We start from the raw sequence: 5,308 nt of genomic DNA on the forward strand, positions 1-5,308 counted from the left end.
AACACCTGAAGGCATATTTAACTTGTAGCTGACTTTGAGAATAATTACCCTAATTGCTTTTTTGGGGGATGGGCTGTTATTTTCTCAGTGACCTGTCTCTTTTTTGTGCTACTCACCTTGCAGCTTCCTCATCTGGTTCGCATGTGTCATTGCTGGCACACACTGACTGTCTTGATATCCAAGAGACTAATAAGCAACTGGCTCATAATTGGTTCTGTGTCAAATAGTTACTGATCTTGGTAAAACTTTTCCTTCTGACAATATCTTCTTGCCCAATATTTCCTTGTGTATGTTTTTAAACACACACACACACACACACGTTTCCTTTGTGTAACCAAAGGAGCGAAAATATATTAAGATAAAACATGAAAATAATTAATTGTTAACAAGTGTCTCATTCTCCCATAAGATTGACACTGTTGCAAAACAACTCCAGGCAATGAAAATTACTGGGTTAGTTAAAAGATGTTATCTTCTCAGCCTCCCTCTTCTGCTCTGTTCTACAAACATTGGCCCGCTGTGTATTGCCTTCCACATCCACTCCATCATTGGCAACTGAGCTTCAGTCACTATGCTACTATTCTACCTTTAAATCCCACCTCTTCGATCATGCCTATAGTCACCTCCCACTCCCCTTTCCCTCGTTCAATGTCCAACTCCGCTATTGTGCAGTGCTCCTAAGCCCTATCCTGCATGAAGGGCGCTATATAAATGCAAGTTGATGTTGTATGCCCCATCTCTGCTACTCCCTCCCTCTTTCTCACCTCTCTCTAGTGGTCTTGAAAAGCCACCTAAATATTTACCTCTTTGACTGTGCCTAGGTCACTTCCCTCCTCCTCCCTCCCTCCCTCCACCCCACCCTCACACTCCACTTTTGGTGCTCGAAACCATTTCTGAAACATTATTCAACTAAACATATCTGTTTAAATGCAAGTTGTTATTATTACCTACCTTCATCTCCACAAATGATGTATATATATATATTGTCTGTTCTCCTCTAAGAATCTTATAATGCTGTACTACAGGAACTCTCGTGAATTTAGAAGCACTCTTGTCATCTTTAAATTGGTCTAACCTGTGATATTGCTTAATGTTAGAATGCCAGTTTATCCAAAAGTAAATCCAGAATGGATTTTCCTTGGATTGGCCTCATGTATTTCCAATTGCTAGAAACGGTTTCACTTTTGTGTGGGTTCTATTCCTTATTAAAGAATTCTGTTAAGAAATAGCACATACCGTATTGAGAGAAGGGAACTGGAGGAAACTGTGGTAGAAAGAAGAGCTGTCAAAAGGATGGTAAAGTTTTGAAGCCCATCATTTAACGATACAGTTTCGTGGAAGATACTAAATCTTTTTACACTGTCAAAATGGATTTGGAAGACCAGTTGGATAATGATCCCTACTCCTTTCTGGCAGCTACAGCTCCTCGGCTCTCAGTGTTCTTTCAGCATGTGTCAGGCTCAATATTCAAGAAATTATGTTCAAGTGTCATTGATATCCTGTGGGCATTTTGCACTATTTAGGTCAAAGCAGTATAACCTGACAGACAGTAATTGACAATAGAGTAACCCAAAACGATTTGAGATAGCTGGGGTGACTCATGTTCTTAAAGAAATCAGTTTTAATTTAATCTTGTGGTAACAGCAATGTACAGTAATAACATAAGTAACAAACTGCATAAAATGTCCATACTATGTTGATTTTTATGGGATTGTACAGTGCTGACAAAGCTCTGCCAGCTATAAAGAGTCATATTATTAAGCATGTACATTTTAACAATCACAAACAATGATACGCTGAGTTGCAAATCTACTTGTTCATAATTCTGAATCAGTTAAAGAAAATTATCGTATTGATTCAGCCATTTCTCATTAGAGTTGTTTGCCTTATTTATTGAGTAAAGATTTTTGAATCCCTGCTGGAGACTAATTTCTTATATCACAGTTTAAGACGTACAAGCTGATGCAAATGGATTTTATGTCCTTGTGGCCGTCCTGATTGCAGTTCTGAAATTGCATACACAGTGGTATGGCTCAGTCGGTGAGGCCATTGCCCACGGGGAGTGAAAGATAGCCGTCCATACTCGGAAGGTCATGAGCATGATTCCCGCTCCTGTGGGCTGAAATTCCAGTTGGTATATTATACAGCAACATTGACAATGTCAAACTCTTAGTGGGATTTCCCTCTACTATAACTGACATTGGCAAAGTTGTTACAGGGAACATTGCCTGGATTTTTTCTTGTAGTCATCACCTTGTATGGCTCTATTTCACATTTCTTCTCCAGATGAGTAATGGGTATGCAGGCATTGGATAATGACATAATCAGGCTAAATCCCACCCCACTTCAGTCAATCAATTATTAGACTTTAAACCTGGGTCTTGTCTGCCTGTTAAAATGGGCATCAAACATCCCGTGACATCTTTTGTTGTCCTAACTAAAACAAATACTACATATTACTAGGTGCAGGTTGATGAAAACCAAGGTTTGGAGGACCACAGAATGTTAGTTGGGGTACTGTTGGATCTTAACCAACTAAAACCACATAGCTTGCCCAGCTCGGATCACCTTACCTGTTGGGATTTTAACTTGCTGGGTTAAAACTGGAGTCAAAGGAAAGAAGGTCATTTGGCGCATCATGTTCTAATCTTGAGCCTACAGTCAAATGTTAGTGATGCTATTCAACTGTGGGGATAACCAGTCAACTGCACTGTCTTTATCTGATATCCTCACACATCGACGCACACTTCCAGCAAGAGTATCTAGATAGCCATCAAGATTGAGACTTGTCCCTAGCCCAAGGGTGTGTGAGAGTCCATCTGCAATACTTCACCTGCACAATACACAGTCACTATAACTTTACAGTAAATACTACAAACGCTTTGAGACATCCTTCTGACATGAAAGGCACTGTATTAAATGGCACTGGATTTTTTTTTACTCACTATTATCTTGTTATGAGGTTGGCTTATAAACTATGGATAAAGCTAGGACTTTTCTGATCTGTTCTGCTTAGGCCCATAAAGAGCAATACCCTCTCCAGGTGAGCTACTGGCAATATAATATCTCTTCACTTTGTCACCTCCTTGCCCTCCTTCAGATCACATCTGAAGATCTTTCTCTTTCACTCTGCCTAGTCACTTCCCTCTCCCCCAGCTCGGCATCAAAATCCGTTACTGTTGAGCACTCTGAAACATGACCAGTTAATACGCGTCCCATTTGGTTGGGCCCGAAGCTGGTCACAGCTATCAGGAGCTTGTTGGATTCCAGAGTTCTGGTTCACCTAGCTCAAAATAATTAGGGTTGATTCTGGGTGGGGTGGAGGGAACGGACGATTACACCCATGTATGATGTTTCAACAACTTGACAACAATGTGATAACTATTGCTGGTGAAAATGTTTACCCCAGGATTTCTGATCTGTCTGATTGCCACAGTTATTCCTCCTTATAATTCGATGGGGCACCTCCACAATTGGACATCTGCCAGACTGAGTGGGTTAGAGCAACCGTATTTTATCATAATTAAAAACTCGACAACCCTGAAAGGTCCCTCTGTGGACAACTGAGACTGAAATAAGAGCAGAAAATATTTCAGAAAAATACTGATATATAACTTATGTTGTTAACAATGTGCCACCAAGATCTATTCATTATAAAGCCTCAATGGAGGCTAAGTGTACGACTAGATTCAGCAACACAGCTTATCAGTGCTCTGACAGTCTGAATTTAGACTCTGAATAAAAATGAACAGCTTACATCAGCTTTAATTTTCTAATGCAGTGACCCATTCTACAAGGGGGTAATAGCAGGTCCCAGTGAGGCAATTAAAATAAATCACTGCAGTGCAGTGCATACTATTACATATACTGATCTGTCATCGTGAACTTAAACGTTACACGTGGCAAATTCTATTTTTTAAAAGATTCCCTCTCATGTAAAACATTTGAAAGCAATTTCCCTAGAGAATAGAAAATGATAGTTTTTCGATATACTTGAGCACTGAGAAAATTGTCTGAGGTAACAGTGTAAGAATTCAGCAGGAAGTACAATGGTGATAGTTGACAGAACATTTAGTTGCGATTAGCTCAGCTTAGAATTTGAAAACAATTCGGGTTGGGGAGATTGCTTCTTGCATTGCAGTTATAATAAACTGGTTTCCATCAGATGTGCACAGAATTAATGATTCACAAACTTGAAGGAAATCTCATATATTTAATCGTTTACTGGGTTTGGTAGATGTTTGGAAAAGAGGAAATAATATTGCACGGCAGGGAGAGCAAAGTGGAATTAGATTAGCTGGTTCATCTGGAGAAAAAGACCAACGCAGATGTGATCATCCAAATGTCCCACGTCCATGCCATGACCCGCTCTGTCTTTCCCCATCTCCGCAACATTGCCCAGCTCTGCCACTGCCCCTCCCCTCAGGCTGCTGAAATCCTCATACTGCATTTATTACTTCTAGGTTTGACTACCCCAACTCCCTGCTTGTCAGCCTTCCCAACTCTTCCTTCCACAAACTGCACATCATCCAGAACTCTGCAGATCATGTCCTCTTCCGCACCAGTCTCCATGACCCTATCACCCCTACCCTCGCCGGCTCCATTGGCTCCCATTCCCCAGAGGATAGAGTTCAAGCCCTTCAAGGCTCTCCACGGCCTTGCTGCTTCTTACCTCATGACCTGCTTACCCATATCAACCCGTCCGTTCCCTCCGCTCAGCAGGCCGGCCTGCTCCATGCCCTGCCCGCTCCACCATCGGCAGTCGGGCCTACATTCCTCTCAGATCCCACCCTTTGGAACTCCATCCCACATTCCCTTCATCTTGTTCCCTCCATTGCCTCCTTCAAAAATATCTCAAGACCAAGACCCTCCTCTTCTACCAGGCATTCAGCCACCCTCCTACCCCTACCGTCCTTGATCTCCACCACCTCTGATTCCAACCCCCTGCTTGGGTCCAAAATCCCTGACTCTCCAGCGCTTTGGGATGTCCTATCGACATGAAAGGTGCTTTACAAAAGTTGTTTCTGTGCTATAACATTCTATCATTCTCAACAGAATGACAGGGATTCAACAGAAGTGAAAATTTGTTACAAATGTATATTTTGCACTTGACAAACTGAAAAGGTGCTGTCTTCCTCATAATAATAATATAAAAAAACTTTGCATTTAATGTAAAACCTTTCACATCAGGATGATGTCTTAAAGTGCTTTGTAAGAATTAGAGTACTATAACAATGCATTTGATTTATTGTCTCATCTCAACAACAACAACAACTTGCACTTATAAAGCGCCCTCCAACCACAGTAG

This window comes from Callorhinchus milii, unplaced genomic scaffold (genome assembly GCF_018977255.1).
Source record: "Callorhinchus milii isolate IMCB2004 unplaced genomic scaffold, IMCB_Cmil_1.0 Scaffold3, whole genome shotgun sequence".
In the NCBI taxonomy this organism is placed as follows: Eukaryota; Metazoa; Chordata; class Chondrichthyes; order Chimaeriformes; family Callorhinchidae; genus Callorhinchus; species Callorhinchus milii.